The sequence below is a fragment of the Anabrus simplex genome, chromosome 6, assembly GCF_040414725.1.
Source record: "Anabrus simplex isolate iqAnaSimp1 chromosome 6, ASM4041472v1, whole genome shotgun sequence".
NCBI lineage: Eukaryota > Metazoa > Arthropoda > Insecta > Orthoptera > Tettigoniidae > Anabrus > Anabrus simplex.
Window position 1 is genome coordinate 273,215,837 of NC_090270.1, and position 20,529 is coordinate 273,236,365.

Consider the following 20,529-nt stretch of genomic DNA (forward strand, 5'->3'; position numbering starts at 1 on the left):
ACTCATGCTTGCCAGGTCGAACACGTGAAGGCTGCTTGCAAGGTATAAAACTATGCGCGCGCCTCCCATACTGTAGCTTACGTAGCGCAGAGTACAAACACCGTGTTTGGGTTTATATTAGAAACTCTGTATACAATATACTGTAGGACAGCGTAAATACGCCATGCAGACATACATCCCTATAGTACGGTATAGTAAGTTGTATTGTCCTTTGCGTGTAACCATAGGAAAATTAACACAATGAAATTAGTTCTGATGGATTGCATATCCACAAGTGGCAGGAAGGAGTTACCGTCTTAAGGAACATAATAGTTAGGAAGAGCATTGTGGGATACGAGGTAATGCTTCTTAGGCGACGAATTGGAAGAGGTATATGCTCAGGGAATTATTTTATTCTCAGGAAGTTCAGTGCCGCCTTTGGAATTGCCCCTCTAGAGCCAATCATAAGCTCAGTGACTTCCCATTTTATAAATCTCATACTTGTATCCAAGATCCTCAGTGCATGATCCATATGACGGGTTAAAGAAACAATACCACGTATTTGACAATGTTCATCCAAACCATCATTTATCTTGAGACTGGTCACACCTCCCAGACACATGTTGATACGCATTCCATTAGAAAAATTGTCGTTGTGTTCATTTTCTTATGCATATGTGTAAAGGAAAATGAAACTTACTGTGCCATACTGAAGGAATGTATATTTACATATTTACCCACTCCCAAAGTATGATGTATTTAGGGTTCCTTTACACATAAGCATAAGAAAATGAACACAACGTTGTTCTAATAGACAGAATATCCGTATGTGTTTGGGAAGCGTGACCAGTCTTAAGGATAATATGGAGAGAAAGAGAATTTTCAGATACGTGGTATTGTTTCTTAACCCGCGATATATAATCATTTTACACACACACACACACACACACACACACACACACACACACACACACACAAACACACTAATCGAGGCTGCTTTTTATTTTTCCCAATGTCATAATTTCCCAACAAAGTGTATCTGAAAATAATTAATTAATTAATGGACGGCGATCTCGTTAGGAAATCTTGATAATGGTTTAAACCTCATACGAACTTGTAGATCTTGTTACTAATAATAGTTTTACTTGTTTACGGTACAGGTTGACCCAGAAGTCCGTTAACATTTGACGAGGCAATACTTCACGGAATATTGGTGGTAGAGTGTTAATAATTAACATACATATTTGACATGACATGGGGTTTAATTGGCACCAAAATAAAGTACACAAAATGGCCAAAAGATGGTGCTGGACAGCAACACGTCAGGTACAAATGGCCACACATGCTTGACATGACATGGGGTTTTTATTGACATCACACGGCCGACTTGATGCGTCGCTCTAGCTAGCTCAGGAACGCAGCGAGGGATCCAGTCGGCCGTGGACATCAAGAATGAACTCACAAACAGACCAACAGATGGCGTTGAACTCATAAGTCTACCTCATTAGGGATGCTAAAAGACAACAAACGACGGCAATTTTTCACCATACGTACCGATATGCTGTACGGTGCTGTTCACAAGATTTTCCGTCGGCTACAGGTATTGTTGATGAATGACGGCCGACACGAAAATTATTACCTTTCTTCCTCCAGTATTCCGAGAAGTATTACCTCGTCAAATATCAACGGACTTTTGTGTCACTGCATGTTATAGGATTATATATAGTATGTTTAGTGTTCGACAGAAATGAGAACTTAAGGTTAATTAAGTGAGTCGACACTGGAAAATATTGCTTCATTTCTTACAAACGAAAGAAAATCGCTCTGTTCTCCCAAACAAACTTACGACTTTATTTTTTCATCGTGCCACTGTTTACAATCCGATACAAAATCCATTGCTACAGAAAGAAGTATTCTGTGATATCTCCAGAATAACATTATTGTGGAACAATCCATGGGGAAGAATCTGACTTTGATAGCTCATTCAGTAGCCTGATGGTTAGTACGTGAAGAACGAAGGAATACAGTCCATTTCAGTTGAGCTTTGAAATATATAAAAACACAAATATATGTTGTATGGTCTGTTATTCCTTATCTGAGAAAGGATCATCTAATTACACATTTGAAAATAAATCTTGATGGACATTGTTTACAACGATGCATAGCTCAAAATAATTTACCTCTCTAATGGTGGCGATAAATTGAAGTAGTTTTCTAATATTAAAAATTCATAAATTTTACAATTCATTCCTGGTCACTGCTTCGAGGTTATGGAATACGATCCCGGTATATAGTATTAAAAAGTCTTGCACGTCTAGGACGTTGAAAACAGTCTACCGTAAATTCCTCCAGAGTACATACAGTCGAGTGGAATGAATGTAGGTGTAAGTGATGTGTCAATGAAACCAAAAATTGCATATTAAATTTTGTGTAAGTTAGGCTGACCCATCTACGTTTTTACTATTCTCACTCAAGACTATGCACTGTTCCTAGAAATAGATAACATAGTAAGATGGTTTTTAGTGAACTCAAGAGTGTAATATAGTAAGACTCATTTCATTTTATCCCATATTAGAATGTTTTTTTAGCTAGTTAGTAGATGCATTCTTTAATTATTAATATGACATTTCTCTATTATTGTCTACTCCCTATTTATCCTATTCTTTTTTATCTATATTAATCTTAATTTACTGTATTATCGTTACTTTTTTCTGATTTTTCGTCTTATCACATTAACTGTAATAGATTATCATGATATTTTTACTGTAAAAATCCAAAAATTGTATGTGGTTAAATGTAAGAGGGTGCTAAGAGCAGTAACTTCGCCACTTTACAAATAAATAAATAAATAAATAAATAAATAAATAAATAAATAAATATGTGACCAAAAGTAATGAATTCCGGCGAAATACGTGGCCGGCCCCACGTTGTGGGGGGTGGCGTGCCTTCTCCTGACCCGGAGGCCCCGAGTTCGATTTCCGGCCAGGTCAGAGTTTTTACCAAGAATACCGGCCGAGAGGATCCGTCATGCTGACCACACGACACCTCGTAATCTGCAGGCCTTCGGGCTGAGCAGCAGTCGCTTGGTAGGTCATGGCCCTTCGGGGTTGTTCCAGCATGGAAGGGGGGGGGAGGGGCGAAATACATGCCAATAGATTCAAATGTTCAGAGAAACATTCACTGAGTTTCTACGACAGACGATTATGTTCTAGGTGTCATTTCATGACCTTCGAACGTCATCTTGAACCTCTCACCAGTGTTGCAGCATGCTTCAGCATCCGACTCAGCTCGGAACTTCGCAGTAAATTGATCCGAAAGAGGACCATGAATGTTTATTCGCTTCATTCAGCAACTCTTAAAAGTGGCGGTTTAATTCTAGGATACCGTCACCAAAGTCCCTGCTGGCCCACACGCTTCATTGTTGACCGATGCGGTACACTTTGTAGGTCAACAGACTAATTCAACAATGCACAAGTACGTCGTTGACATTTCATCTCTGATTGGGTGTGCGTTGATCGGTTGAAACACGATCTCTGTGAGCCGTGCCAAGAGGGGACATTAGATACATTAACGTAACTGTTCGCGGTAACGGACGACTGAATTACCATCTGCGGGGCATGCCATCATAAAGAACGCCCCTCAACGTGTTACTATGGAAAATAACTGGTACAGACAGAAGAATGGAAGCTTTTGAAATGTGGCACTTCCGATACACTGTACGAGGGATACGGGTCACATATAAAGAGATATTGAATCAAGTTCGGGATTCAAAAACGATTCGGTGAAATTTCGTCAGGACATCGAGAACTTGTTCAGAAAGTTTTTGAGTAGTAGGTAAGAACGGTACAGACAGATCAGATTATGAATATAACAAACAGATTAGAGCCCAGCTGGTAGCTCAGATGGTAGAGGCAACACGTCCGAACTCAGGTGGGTGGGTTGGATCTCAACTCAGTGCAGTGGTATTTGAAGGTGCTCAGATACGTCAGCCAAGTCGATAGATTAACTAGCATGTAAGAGAACTCCCACAGGGCAAACCTTCGTCGCATCTACGTCCCTTAAATCCATTAAAGTATTTAGTGGCATGTAAAATTTAAATTACTATTAGTTCTACTATTTAATAATAATAATCGTACGCCCTCTGCTAACGTGTGCACGTATTATCGCCGTTCCGTTTTAGTCTCCCGGGCGGCAGAGTAATACGGATCACTCTTGGACGAAATGGCTGAGTTTTTAATTAATATTTGCGAATAGTATAATGTGTCACTTCATATACTCAATATTCCAATATCAGTCGACACAGAGAGTGTCAAGCAGATGTTTACCGACCCTTCAAAAATCCGACTTCCTCTGTCGGGTTTGTTATATTATTATTATTATTATTTAGTTAAGAAAATAAATTTTCTCACGTCGATCGCTAATATAGGAAGTAGAATGATGTTTTTGAAGACTTTCATCTGAAGCGTAGCATTGTATGGAAGTTAAATATGGGCGATGGTTAGCTCAGAAACAAAGAGAATAGAAGCTTTAGAAATATGGTGTTACAAACGAATGCTGACGGCGATATGGGTAGATCGAATCACAAATGAAGGGATACTGAATCGGATTGGTGAAAGGAGAATGATTTAGCGAAATTTGACCAGAAGAAGACATAGAATGACACGGCACATTTTACGAAACCCAGATCCTGTTCTGTTAGTTTTTGAGGGAAGTGCTGGCGGTAAAATTGGCAGCGGTAGACGAAGTATGAATATGAGAAACAGATTAGACTAGATGTAGGATGAGGTAATTACTCTGAAATTAAGTAGGGTGGCATGGAAGGCTGCATCAAACCAGTCTTCGGAATAATGAACCAAACAACATTATTATTATTATTATTTGCTTAACGACGCACCGACACATATAGATCTTATGGGACGATGGGACAGGATAGGGCTAAGAGTGAGAAGGAAGTGGCCGTAAGGTACACCATTTGCCTGGTGTAAAATGAGAAACCACGGAAAACAATCTTCGTGGTTACCGACAGTGGTGATCGAACGCACTATCTCCCGAATGTAAGCTCACAGCTGCGCCCCTCCAACCGCAGAGCCAACTCACTGGGTGCTAAACATGTTAATAACAACGTTATTGATTTTTCTTCCAAGTAAATACTTTTACGGTTTTCGGAGACACATAACATTTTCGCCCGAAGCCTACATGAGCAGGTTTCTCTCAATTCCCTGGTCTTCAACATTATCGGAGGGTTCCCCGATATGTTTCTTTTCAAAGCCCACTGTTAACTCTCACCTATTCCATCCATCAGCCTGTGGAACATTATTTTTCAAAAGATCCAACTTGACAGACTCTGGAGCGGGTCGCCTAGCAACACACGCACTGGAGGGGGAGAACACACGGAGGATGGGTAATGACATCATGTAATGGCACACACTCATAACTTTGTATTACTGATAATTAAAAATAATCCATTCGGTAGACTTTTGAAGAGCTCTCTCTGCAGCGTTGTCGTCAATAAAACAAGTGATAAGTGGAATTTATATTCACCGCCTCTCGCAATTATCATCAAATTAATAATGTCATTACACACTACTGTGTTTTGTAACGAACATATGTGCAGATGGAGGTTCGTGATCTGCGCCAGTTGTTACCTACAGCTGCTATTTTGTTACAAAATGGATTCAGGCTGCAGAAATACAGCCTTGACTTAGGGACGCTTTGTACTCCTGAGTACGCGAAATTGAATTTAAGCTTTTTCTCCTTTCATGTCCTTACTTTCCTGATAATCCCACATATTGTAAGCATATATTAGAATGAAATATATATTCGCAAATTCCTTCTTTTCGAGAGCAGAGTTACTTTATTTCCTTAAAAATATCTATTTTGAGGGTCCATCTTCATGTTCTTGACTTTAAGGAACCTTCTTGAAGGAAAAAGGGAAAATATTTCAAAGAAGGTAATATTTAGTATACTTTGCCTCCTGGTTAACTATTGCTTTGGGAAGTTATTATAAATAATTAAATAATAATAATAATAATAATAATAATAATAAGAAGAAGAAGAAGAAGAAGAAGAAGATGAAGAAGAAGAAGAATGTTATTTGCTTTACGTCCCACTAACTACTTTTACGGTCATCGGAGACGCCGAGGTGCCGTAATTTAGTCCCTCAGGAGTTCTTTTTACGTGCCAGTAAATCTACCGCCAAGAGGCTGTCGTATGTGAACACCTTCAAATACCACCGGACTGAGCCAGGATCGAACCTGCCGAGTTGCGGTTAGAAGGCCAGCGCCTTAACCGTCTGAGCCACTCAGCCCGGCTAAATAATATTATGTGAACTGTTCTTACACAAATGCGTTCCAACTGTTTACACGCGATATAAATAGTTAACGTGAGATTATACATCTGTTTTCCTTAAACTCTGATTAGAATTTCGGGATAAAACATTTTTCAAATATTAATATTATGTAATTTTTGAAAGAACTTCTATTTATTTTTGCTAGTCTGCTACTATCTTTGCAAAAATTTTATAGGTGAACATCCAAGATCTCTCCCCTATTTTTTTCTTTAGAATTTGCTTTACGTTGGACCGACACAAATAGGTATTGTAGCGACGACACGCACCAACTAACCCTATGAAAATATTATTTTCATACCGTTCTTAACAGGGACTGGCTGCATACGGAATGGTATTACGAACATCGCTCGTACCACAGTCACTTTCATATTGTCAAAGCCAAGGATGAGACTGAGACAGATCAATGAAAGTAACAAATTCTTCTAGCCCATACTAGAAGACAAAGTGCACTGTAAACACTACATCTCGCCAGCAAGAGCTAACATTGTTAGCGAGATATAGTGTTTACAGTGCACTTTGTTAAATACACTTCCAAAAATAAGAGTCAAGGGAAACAGTTTCTTAAAACAAAAGTTTTTTTTTGTTTTCTTTTCTCCATAGGGAGAATCTCAACAGTAAAATTCATATCATTTTAAAATTCTTCTTACCCTTTCCTCTTTAGATTTCTCTTCCTGCTTCTGGATCCTGTTCGGCGAATTTGTCTGCTTCCTGTACACGAATATTGCCAATTCCATATAGAGAATTTGCACGCCGGATCCACATTTTATTCCTAAGTTCTCCGATGTATTCACATTGGCTACTACTGTATCATTCTAACAGATTTCTTCATCTAGAGCATTCATGGCAAGTTTAAGTGCGAACAGGGCTGGCGTGAAAGTTCAGGGCGATAACGCAACAATAACAGGTTCAACGAGTGGAGACAAAACATACCATTGTAGCAGGTAAGTGAAACGTTACTTTCTTCCAAATGTTTTAATATGTTTTATATGTTTGTGGGCTGGGGAGTCTTTTGAAAATTAGCGTCATCAATTTTGCGGCACCATTGTAACCATGGCATCCAGTGTTTGTCTACGTATACTAGGTCAGTAGCGTCATCTTCACACTGTGCGCTTTCTTCCTAAGAGCTTGAGAAAATCTCGTATCAAGTTAACCCCGACCCGGTTGTACTCCTCCGTCCAGAAAATAAAATCCTTCAACTGACCGGAAAACGAACCCAGAGCCTTGGAATAACAAACAATCACTTTGCCTCTACACCATGTAGTAATAATAATAATAATAATAATAATAATAATAATAATAATAATAATAATCATTGTACCGGATGGTACACCTATACGCCGCACATTTGAATTTTCCGCCTTAAAGTACTCCTCTACAGCTGAAACTCTGAACTTTAAAACTGAATTAATTCAACCGTTTATCAGAAGATGTCACTGTGTTAATTTCGAATTGTTTTTGTTTACTAATTATCAAGAAGTGTGGATATTCTCTCACAGATGTCTCTACCAAAAACTATGATCATGCACCCTGGTGCGAAGTGAAGGAACTTTTCTTGAAGATATTTTGTATTTATAAGTTTGTTCTTTACTAAATGTTGTTCTTTCATTTGTGGGTTGGCAATATTAATCTTTCTTTCCGCCAGTTTTGAAATTAGCCAATCGTAAATTTCTGTCATTAATTTTCAGCCAATGGCGTCTTTCTTCCCCAATGTTGATGTATAACTGTAAGCTACCCAATAAACGACTGTGGGTGTGTCTTAATCATTCATAAAAGGTCTCGAATCTTCCCCGAGAGTATATAAACTGCTGATTTTCCTGGCTCTCGGCCACTCGTACAACATCTAGCTTAGTGTATGGAAGTATAGCAGGAGGCGGGAAGCGCCTCTTTCATCCGCCAACAGCTCTTATACAAGGTAATGGCCTTTTAACATCTTTATTTCTTGCTAGCTCAGCAGTTTAGCCCTCGGGGAAGGTTCTAAACTTTTTCTATGTAACCTACCTTTCGAAAAATGTACCTTATGTAAAAGTTCCTATTATTTAACTGTAAATAGGGGATAGAGAGTGCTTTACCCTCTCGAGCTCCCCTTCATTTTGAGTTGAGGTGACTACGTTTTCATAACCGATTTGCTACTCTTAATGTATTAAAATTGTTGTTATACGAGTCACCTCCCTAGTTTGGGAATAGCCCCTGTGTCATCGGCCTAGTGCCCCTTAGGTTTTATAAAGTTTCATGTAGGAGTGCAAGCAACGCCTCCATTCATCTTGGTATTTTGGGCCATTTAATTAACCTATTATTTTTATTTTAAGGCCCTGTAGGCTGGGTACGAGATACTCCTGTTTAATTCTTGTAAGTTGTGCCTCGATGGCAAGTTTTTGTAAAGTCTAGTATTGCCTTTAATAGGCTTGAAAAATTGAGAGCGGGTCAGCTCTTTCTTGTGTTTGAAAAGTGCCTCTGGGAGGCTTGAGGTTAAAAGTTGGGAGCAAGTGCTCCTTGAATGAAGGGGTTTTCTGCCCTTTGAATAAATGAGTGTACCTTGGCAATGTTGGGCTAGTAGCTCAAGGGTTGTGTAACTGAGGCTCGAAGCCAGAACTTGTAAAGACCCCGAAACTTGTGCTTTCGTTTGTAAAGTTATCCGTGTACCTGTGTTTTTATTGTTATTTCACCTAGTGAAAATTTGTTCAATCTTGTTGTCTATTGAAAATGTAACCTTTATTGAAATTTTAATTCATCTTTCGGACTTGTAGTTAGACCCATTCCTGCCCGCACCTTCTTTCACCTCTGCACTCCACGGATAACTCCGTAATAATAATAATAATAATAATAATAATAATAATAATAATAATAATAATAATAATAATAATATAGTATAATAATAATAATTTCGTGTGGCTATTTCTAGCCGAGTGCAGCCCTTGTAAGGCAGACCCTCCGATGAGTGTGGTGGCATCTGTCATGCGTAGGAATGTGCGTGTCATAGTGTTATGTGTGGTTTGTGAGTTGCAGGGATGTTGGGGACAGCACAAAAACCCAGCCCCGAGCCAATGGAATTTTCCAATGAAGGTTAAAATCCCCGACCCGACCGGGAATCGAACCCGGGAACCTCTGAACAGAAGGCCAGTACGCTGACCATTCATCCAACGAGTCGGACATAATAATAGTGCATAATAACAATTAGATTAATATTATATCTATGAGGTATAGAAAGTCTTTCACTTACTGACAATTCATGAGCCTTTGAGGATGCACTCATTTTTCTTTCCATTTATAGGAACTATGTATCTCCCCTGTGGGTGGAGCAAAAGATGTATTATCTGAAAAGGTGAACAACCAAGGAATCTGTACTTGCTCTCTCGTCTTCTAAGGCCAAAGATGCATCCATAATTATATACCGTACTTTTCCATGCAGGGGAGAAAATGTATTCGCGCGATTATTATTATTATTATTATTATTATTATTATTATTATTATTATTATTATTATTATTATTATTATTATTATTTTGTTCTGCTCCATGGCTAAATGATTAGTGTGCTGGCCTTTGGTCAGAGGGGTCCTGGGTTCGGTTCCCTGCAGGGTCGGGAATTTTAACCACCATTGTTTAATTTCGCTGACATAGGGGCTGGGAGTATGTGTCGTCTTCATCTTCATTTCATCCTCATCACGACGCGCAGGTCACCTACTGGCCTGCACCTGGCGAGCCAAACACGTCCTCGGACACTCCTGGCACTAAAAGCCATAGGCCATTTCATTGCATTTCATTATTATTATTATTATTATTATTATTATTATTGTCCTCTTTAGCACATTTTCAGGTCCAATTGTGACATTTCCTACCATCGTAGGTTACTTCTCGTAACTTCAGACATGCAGTCATGTACATAATTTTAATTTACTTGGTAATGTTAATTTAAATCTTAATTCCACAAATGAGTTTGCATTTCTGTCATTTTCTAGCAGCCAGGACTCATTCATCAAATTATTTACTACTTCAAGTTGGGTCAGTGTTATAAAGAACATTCAGTACTATTTAAATCTTGAATTTGAAAAGCCAATGAGTCATCATTTGAATGCATATATTATTCCAGTGGTAGAGTTTCTGCTCGATTAATTCTAAACTGTTCACGTCAATAATATCCAAATAGGTCGATAGTTAACTAGTCTGGAGACCATGACCGCATTAGTCTTGCAGTAACTCGCCTATCGATTGACCTTAATCGAACAGCATAGTGCAGCGAGAAACTGATGACCGTTAATTTTCCTCCACTTGCAGAGCACTACACAAATTGTGGGTGAGGATGAAACTCTATTTGAGAGGCTTTTCCTCCCTTCTCCACTCATGGGAGGACCGACAGTGAAGTCCACGGTTATTTTTTTCTTTTCAATTCTCCAGCTGTTCCGCTATCAAGTGTCACGGGAAGGATGTGCCAGGTAAATAAGTAGTAAGTTGAAATTCTGTTGTCTTCCTCACTGTGGATGAAGCTGATATTACGTATCAGTCTGAGAAACATACTGAAATTAAAAATCAGCTGATCCTGCATGTTGCACAGTGCAACTAAAACAGCTTATTCTTCAAAATAAAGTGTCAAATTTCTCTTTGGCAAAACGAAATGATCTTAAATATGTATTTCAATGAATGAGACTCCAATTGATAATACGTGCATCTGACGAATCGGTTTTAGAGAGATATCTGTATGGAATTTGGTATCGAGAAGTCTATAAGATTCAGTGCCACAAAGAGCGACGACGTCCTATGAAACTACCAAGAATGAAAAAAACAGTTCTGTACAGTATGATGAGATGAGACCTCATTGATAGAAGTGCTGGTCATCCACCAAATACTTCACATCACAGCCTGCAAGATCACATCGACTATTTTTACTCTAACGCCCCTCTTTGTCCGCCTCCGTAGCGTAACGGTTATTGTTATTAGCTGCCGTCCTCGGGAGCTCTGGTTCGATTCCCGGTACTGCAAGAAATTTAAGAATGGCAGGAGGGGTGGTGTGTGGTTGATATGATACATACAGCTCACCTCCATTGGAGGTGTACCTGAAAAGAGCTGAAACACCTCGGGACGAGGACACGAGTTTACTTTGAGCGCCCCTCTTTGATAACATGCCTCTAAGTCATGGCCATCCATCAATACTTCACTTCACAGCCTGCACGGTCGCTAGGTAACATCGCGTCACACATTTTGTATGGCTAATTTCATATGAACCCCAGCCAAAAGACATAAGTTACTTATGTCAAAACCAAACATTTAAATTTCACCAAAGTGACAATATATATCAAAACTAGATAAATCCATGAAATATACGTTTTTATAGGAAAAAGTGGTTGAGATGCTAATACCAACAGGGACCAGTTGATATTATATTGATAGTATGTAATTTGATCATGTCCGCAGAATATTAATTCATCTTTTTGTCACTGATGAAGAGAATGTAATGGTTTTCTCAAAACATGTACGCTAAATTAATTGATATGTATCAAATAGCTTTTTATTAGTATTGATAAAACGGACACGTAACATCACCTGTTTTTCGGCGTTTTCTTTTTTATAATTTGCTTTACGTCACACCGATACAGATAGGTCGTATGGAAACGATGGGATAGGAAAGGGCTAGGAGCGGGAAGGAAACGGCCGTAGACTTTATTATGGTACAGCTCCAGCATTTGCCTGGTGTGAAAATAGGAAACTACGGGAGAACTTATTCAGGACTGCCGACTGCGAGGTTCGAACCCAGTATCTCCCGAATTCAAACTCTCAGCTGCGCGCCCCTAACCACACTGCCAATTCACTCGGTCCTCTCATTAGTGCTAATAGAGGATTGCCATGTTGTACTTCCTCTTAAAACAGTTACCGCCACGACAAATTGCCGACCCAACAACGTCTTTTCAAATAACCAGAAGACAGTTACCATTGAAAATTGCCTTTGCAGTGACTATCAATGAGATACAGGGGCAAGCACTTTAAAGAGCTGGATTTTACATGCCTAATTCTGTATTTGCCGGCCCCCGTGGTGTAGGGGTAGCGTACCTGCCTCTTACCCGGAGGCCCCGGGTTCGATTCCAGGTCAGGCCAGGGATTTTTACCTGGACCTGAGGGCTGGTACGAGGTCCACTCAGCCTACGTGATTAGAATTGAGGAGCTATCTGACGGTGAGATGGCGGCCCCGGTCTAGAAAACCATGAATAACGACCAAGAGGATCCGTCGTCCTGACCACACGACACCTCGTAATCTGCAGGCTTCCGGGCTGAGCAGCGGTCGCTTGGTAGGCCAAGGCCCTTCAAGGGCTGTAGTGCCATGGGGTTTGGTTTGGTTTGGTAATTCTGTATTTACACATGGACAGTTCTACACAGCCTTTTCAGGAGACTGTAATTCTAATAACATTCTTTTAATCAGTTACCGAAAATGACATACAAAATTTTCAAGATGATGATATTCTAATATCAAATATTGTATACGAAAGTTATTTTAAAACTGCAAATACGTTCACATTAATCTCTTTTCTATTTTATGCTACTTTAATTACTACTCTTCAGAATGTCACTTCAAAAACCCTACAGACTTAATCATTTTTATGCGGGAGGGGGCCGGTGGAGGGAGTGAGACGTCGAACGTACGAAAGTTTCGTACGGGTTTACTGGTAAGGTAGTAATCTATTTTGTAATGCTTTGATGTTTTACACCGTGCATATTGCCAACAAGTAAGTTCACTTGTGTCCGTTCAGGTGGCGTACATGTTGCGTCATGGTGAATTTGGTCAAAACAAACCAAACCAAACCAAACCCCATGGCAGTACACCCCTTGAAGGGCCTTGGCCTACCAAGCGACCGCTGCTCAGCCCAAAGGCCTACAGATTACAAGGTGTCGTGTGGTCAGCACGAAGAATCTTCTCGGCCGTTATTCTTGGATTTCTAGACCGGGTCTGCTATCTCACCGTCGGAAAGCTCCTCAATTCTAATCACGTAGGCTGAGTGTACCTCGAACCAGTCCTTACGTCCAGGTAAAAATCCCTGATCTGGCCGGGAATCGAACCCAGAGCCTCCGGGTAAGAGGCAGGCACGCTACCCCTACACCACGGGGCCGACTGAATTTAGTGAACACTGAGAAAATCTATTTCATAACATTAATGTGCTTTAAAACCTCCCTTCTAGGTATTCTGTGCCGCGGGTCTCGTCGAAAATGACATTACATTACTGGCCCTAATTGAATCTGGATGAAAATTGCGAGTTAGAGTGTTGGTTTCTAACCTCATATTGATGGTGATCCCAAACGATCTCTTAATACTGGACGGGTTGTTTTTGTGTACTCCAGTAGATATCGATCTCGTTTCACCAAAATAATTCGTTAGTTAATCCTAGTATAATTATCTGCATGATAGATAAGAGGTGGAGTTAATGGCTTCTCACTAAGACGGTGTGTGATTCGTATCCCGCTGAATGAATGTGGGATATTTGAAATTAAAGATCACGTTGTTGTTTTTTTTCTTTACCCTTGACAGGGTGTGATGACTTGTCAGAAGTAGTTGGCGGGTTTTCTCCATGCTGATTGACATATAATCAGCTGTGAAGCATCAAACAAGGACATTCCAACAAGTTTTTATAATATGGATGGTACACGTATTACACCTGAAAAAACAATTCAAGAATACATAGTGTAATATTGTTACCATGTTTTCTCTTTGAGGTAGTTTATAAATTTATTTACTCAAGGTTAGTTTCGGCAGAATGAAGAGCCTAAAAGTTATAAATCAACTTAGTCGAAACTGAGAAGAGATATTACCTCCCCCTCCCCTCCAAAAAATGAAATCCAACAAGTGTCCTTAACAGATCAACCCATCACTTACAATGGATAAGGGGAACCCCTTGAAGGTCGCTTTCAAGGCGTCATGCTTTCCACCATTATTTCTCCCCTCGTGTCCTTAATATAAGGCCGACGTATCTTAAGAAATCTCAGTTGACCTACTGCATAAAGCTCTTCTCAAGAACCAAAGTGTTGGTCCATTATTTCATCCAAGGTACACACATGACTCGACACAAAAATTGCCAGCGCTTCTACATTATTCTTGGCCGCTCTTTCGCTGAATGATCAGCGCAGTGACCTTCTGTTCAGAGAGCCCCGGGTTCGGTACCTGGCCGGATCGGAGATTTAATATTAAATGTTGAATTCTCTTGATTGGAACACTGGGTATTTCTAGTGTTCCCAAGATCCCTCCAAATCATATGCCTCACACAACGCTATCACCCATCACAATAACATGCAGTTTCATATATGTGGCAGATGCCGTCCACCCTCGCAGGAGACAATAAGGGCTGCACCAGGCAAGAAATTTTAACTGTCCACGTCTCAGTGGCATAAGTGCTGATCGGACATATTCAGCACTTTTAACAGCTTAATTTGTATATTTTTGGTGATGCTCCTGTCTATGAGTTTGGCAGTCGCCGTGCGGCCAGGCAAAGGTATCTCCTAAACCAGACATCAATCATCACATAGTTGCTCTAGGGGGCAGGCTTTCGGAACGGCTGGTTGCCGCGTGAGAAGAGGGTAGCGGAGAGACGGGTTGCATATCATGGCGGTACTTGCAGTAACCCCTCGGAAATGTTACCATAAATAATAACAACATTAATAAGAAGAAAAAGAATAATAATTTGGAGCAAGGAGCATGCCGAACGAACAGGACACAGATTATGAATTATATCAGGGCACAACAATTATTCATCGACAAAGGAAAAATACAGCAATCTGCAATAGGTAATGAATAAATAAATTGTCATAATTAAGTAACTAAAATTTGGGATACGTACATTTATAGAAAGAAAATCCCGTATAGGCTTGATCGTCGTGTGGTGTGAAAATAATGTGCACTCCCACTTACTTTCTGTGCGTATTAAGTCATGCACTTCCCCTCCATGCTCGCTCAAATGCTCTCGTTCCTCAACAGCGAAGAAAAACTGGCTCAGAAATTGTTTCACTCTGAGTTGACGCTACCTGCCGCAAACCCATACGAGCAGCCTCCGTTTTTTGAGATTAGAGCTTCCAGGTAGACGAATCTCCCAATCACTAAAACTCAGCTACTATGCTCGTGTGTGGCAGGTTGTTGTCCGTTTTGCACACAGGATATTCTGCAGCTATAAACACCTTGTCAAAAATACCGTAAAAATGTACACATTCCTTTAAATTTAAATTATAACTTTGTATGATTCCTTTTGCAACGTTAAATACCACGCTGTCCAGCCCGTTATATGAAGAAGCACCAGTAACAATGACAATACATCAAAGTATTAATGACCTGCGGGGACACAAGCTGGAACCACAGGTGTGTGAAACAAGTCGTGGGTTGGGTTGGTTAAGTTCACTTTGTCGGCTCATTTCCAGTGTGATGTCGAGAAATCAAGAAAAATAGTTGTGGCCTGACACGAGTGTAGAGATAATTTGGCCACCCCATGGTTGGCTTTGTTCAACTGTCAGCACCTGAACGTGACCAGACTCTGGATGGTGCGCCATCACCGCTTTCTTTTGTTAGCGAGAAATCGCTCCACATTTTTAAGAGCAACGTTACTTTGTGCTGACAACAACACGGGATCAATATTTGATGCTTTTTATTATACGTAGGCCTATACTAGAGTACAGTGTTATTATTATTATTATTATTATTATTATTATTATTATTATTATTATTATTATTATTATTATTATAGTGAAGCCCGGCTGGTGGCCATGATCGTTCACGCGTGAGGTCTATATGGTCTGACACCCTGGTTAGCCGGTTCGAGTCCCGTTTGTCGAAAATATTTTCACCATCAGAATGTTGGCCGGCAGGATGGCAGAGGAGGTGGTATATAATTTCTACTCACTAGATTGCGTGCAAAAAGCCTGGATTCACTTCCAAACCTCTACGCAGTGTTCATATGGAGTGAGGGCATATGACGCTGTTGATGGTGATTCGTCCGTCCGATGGAGATGTAAAGCCTTGAGCAGATCCCTTGGCGCTACTCGACAGGAGTAGGCTATGTGCAGGCACATGAAGAAGCAACAACAACAACAACAATTCCTACTATAATGCATCACGTCAATCATTTCATCTCATTCTCCTCTGATGGAAGTTGTAGTCAGGAAGGACATCCGGTCGTAAAAACTCGCTAGGAAGATTCATTTCATACTCGACCCCGTAGATCGGGAGAATTGTTCGACATATATTATTATTATTATTATTATTATTATTATTATTATTATTATTATTATTATTATTATTATTATTATTATTATGATTATAGTATTTAAGCCTGTATTCGACAAGAGACATTCCTGGGTGAAATTCAATTGGAAAATTGAAATGATCATGCTAATGTATTTTAGAAATAAAATTTACACTTTGGTAATATAATTACCACAGTAGAAGTTAATGTTACTATTTGTACCAAAATGACAAGCTCACCTCGGTAAATAAGATAGGGTATTTCATTTAGAAAGATTCAAACTTTGCACTCTCTTTTCCTTATGACAGCTGTCAACATTCAAACTCCGCCATCTTGCTCGAAAACATATGCTCACGCCGCCAATTTTAGCCTGAAATTCGCTCTGTCAGTATCCTAAGGAACACCCTTGACCATGAAAGAGTGATCAACATTCAAAATATGCGCTCCCCGTTTCAAAACATACCGCCAACTTTGGCATGAACTGCGCTCTGTCCGTTTTCTTTATGAAAATATATCGCCATCTTAAGAAATGTGCTGCCATCTATAACTTCTGAACGATAGTGGCGGTCTCTATATCGCCTCCACCTTCCCCTAATGCCATAGTAAGATAGTGCGTCTCTGAGGTTAGGTGAGAACTGCCAGGTTAAGACACGCACGTGGTCTGAATGCCATCTTCTACTAGTGCTGCACACTGTATCTCCTCCACCTTCCCATTATCTCAGAATTACTTAGTTACAGATGCTGAGACATGTGGGTGCCACCACCTCAAAAACGGGACGCCGACAAACGGAAGAAGATAGCCCCTTACCTCACGCAAGGCTTGGCATTCAATCCCCTTTTCCGCAAACGGAGACTTGGCACCAGACACCACTGGCTGTTGGACCGTGTGGCACCAAAGTCCGGACACTAGTGAACCCGGCAGTAACAAGACTGACTGTTTCCGTTAATAACTGACAAATGCTAGGAAAATGGTTATGATACCATTGATACGTATTCCAGACTAACACTACCGCCGGAATCCTCCAGCCCACATCCTTACATGTGCTATGTATAACATGCTAGGCTTTACCTGAAGGCAACAATGGGTTTTTGTGTTGAAAATATTTCTTAACATACAAAGCAGGGGTCCCATACCAAGAAAAATGTGAAATAAAGCAATTTCCTCAATTGTGCCGAAAGTTGAAGGGCTAAAGGGCCCGAAACAATTTCAAATTCTGTTGGATAGCAATATCAAACTTAAAAACAAATTTCCAAAATCATTTCTAGCCTAAAAGCAGTTCCGGAAAAAACAGCCTAAAATCGTTTCTTTCTTTATTCGTTTGCTTTTTTTATACAAATCCAAGTAAAATTACCTTATTTACATACTTCTATCTTAATATGTTCCTTGGTTCAGTGCCCTTAGGCGTTTTTTGATTTTTAGAAAAATTTCCACACCGAATGTAGTTATAAGGGCTTAAGTGGAACTCAGCATTGACTCACATTATCGCTCGTAGTGGTGCTTAAATGAAACAGTGCACTGTCTCACCTTAGCGTTCGTAGTGGTAGAAAAAGGAAAACTGCTAATCTAATCGATCGCATAACGATGATTATAAAAGGATTGTAATTTATTTTCCTTTTTTGCAATTAGCTTTACGTTACACCGACACAGGTAGGTCTTATGGCGACGAAAGGATAGGAAAGGCCTAGGATTGGCAAGGAAGCGACGGTGGCCTTAATTAAGGTACAGCCTGGTGTGAAAATAGGAAACCACGGAAAACCATCTTCAGGGCTGCCGATTGTGGGGTTTTAACCCACTATCTCCGGGATTCAAGCTCATAGCCGCGCGCTCCTAACCGCACGGCCAACTCGTCCGGTAATTGTAATTTTTAGGAATAAATAAAAATAAATTTGCATATCTTATTATATTTTATTTACCTAAAATTCGTAGCTCATATCCCTAGGACGTTTTCAACATTGAGTTGCTCACCTGAAGGCCTAGAATCGTGGATTTTCCTGGTCCTTACTACCACCCTCCAGTACCACGTAACCCAATATCTATCTGCCTGGTGCCATATTTGACATGGAATAGGCCGCTATTTCCACAGTATCCCATATTCCCAATCCTTCCTTCTTCTTAGAACTAACAGCATGTCGGAGGCAATGCAGATTTGAGCTGATCGCCACGCGGGGGGAGCGGCTTCGGCTCGTATTCACCTCCCCCCACCCCCGCTTTCCCTGGCCAAAGAAATCAAAATACCAGTCTGTCCTCAGACAGACAACCAACCAACGACAGGTCTCTCCAACGGTCCAACGCTGTCGGGCATCGAGAACTGGGGGACTGCTGAGAGGTCAGCCGATGAATACTTGCTGAGCCAGTAGTTGATACCATTTTGGTGGACCGCTCTGGTCCATGGAGATGGAAGTTAGCCTCCTACTCTCCCCCAAAACCGGTCACTGACCTGAGCGATCGGCTCCTACGTGGAGCCTGTGAAGTTAGGATAGGACTGTTCATTTAGACTAGATTAGGTTATGACGTCATGACATTGATGACGTCGCAGGATCTTGATCACGATGACGTCCGCACCAGTCAAAAATGCTGACTCAGAAAAATTCAAACCGGGCGAGTTGGCCGTGCGTGTAGAGGCGCGCGGCTGTGAGCTTGCATCCGGGAGATAGTAGGTTCGAATCCCACTATCGGCAGCCCTGAAAATGGTTTTCCGTGGTTTCCCATTTTCACACCAGGCAAATGCTGGGGCTGTACCTTAATTAAGGCCACGGCCGCTTCCTTCCCACTCCTAGCCCTTCCCTGTCCCATCGTCGCCATAAGACCTATCTGTGTCGGTGGGACGTAAAGCCCCTAGCAAAAAAAAAAAAGAAAAAAAGAAAAATTCAAATCACCCAGCTTGATTCAGAATCGCCCTTGCCTATCCTATTCCTAATGTAACTTCCAGTAGAAATCGGAATGCATTCTTCGTACCGAAAACACACAGATTCACACAAGAACTCACCAATATACAGAATTATTACTCAGTACTAACAACCGCATAATCTTGATATAGGAATTTTGAGAATATCGGAAAACCAGTTTTCTGCACCCTGTGATAGAGTAATAGACTTTCTAAGATAAATGTTTGTCTTGATATAATTGATTACCTCCAGTTCTAATATCATTTTCCTTCCTTCATCTTTTTGTTTTATTATTAAGTGCTGTCATTAGTTTAAACTGATAAATTCACTGTAAAACTTGTCATTAACACCCAAACAGTCGTGAACATTCTATGGTTAGAAGCGTTTGAAATATGGGTCTACAGCTTACTATCAGCTGGGTGGGCAGAATACGGAATGAGGAGGTAGTAATCAGGATGTGCAAATGAGACACTGCTTGTGGGCTGAGACCCACTTTTTATCCACCGACCTTAACGTATTAGGTCGTAATCGGTATATATAGTACGACGGTCAACTTGCACGCACACTACAGTGTGATGGCAGTAGGGCGGTGTGTGGTCCACCGGATACAGCGATACACCGTATAACAACATGCACAAATGCAGTGTACACATGGAGATGGTGTAAACGACAGGTGTATCGACTCATGAACCCTTGGAGACACGACGACAAGAAACTGATTCGACTGTGTGCGACGACCTTTCCCCAGATCAAACAGCAAGCGATTGTATGGATAATAGGACAATATATTACATACATGTTGGACAGTGTTGATGGTGTCATACTCCGGGTTGTCTGGTACCACATGAAGAAAGAGCATTGTAAACTCAGTAAAAGGGGACAGCTGGAAGATAGGTATGGTCACTATGTGAACTATATTGATTTATAACAATGTTTCTTTGTGTTTCCTTTTCCTTATTCTGACGTTCTCGGTTCTTAGGTTCAGTAGTTCCCTTCGAATATATAAAATATTTCTGTCTGACATTCTGTGAGTAGATCAACTATGTGAAACTACTCAGAACTTTTCACTATCGTCTGTCTTGGTTCAATGGTTCAGATTTATTTCATATGTGCAA

At 40.5% G+C, this 20,529-nt stretch overlaps 1 protein-coding gene across 1 annotated transcript in view; it reads right to left on the bottom strand.

The window, feature by feature from the left end:
* Window positions 1-20,529, bottom strand: part of LOC136875974 (uncharacterized) — a 1,136,984-nt gene that overhangs the window by 800,914 nt on the left and 315,541 nt on the right. The gene's annotated exons all lie outside the window — the stretch shown is intronic.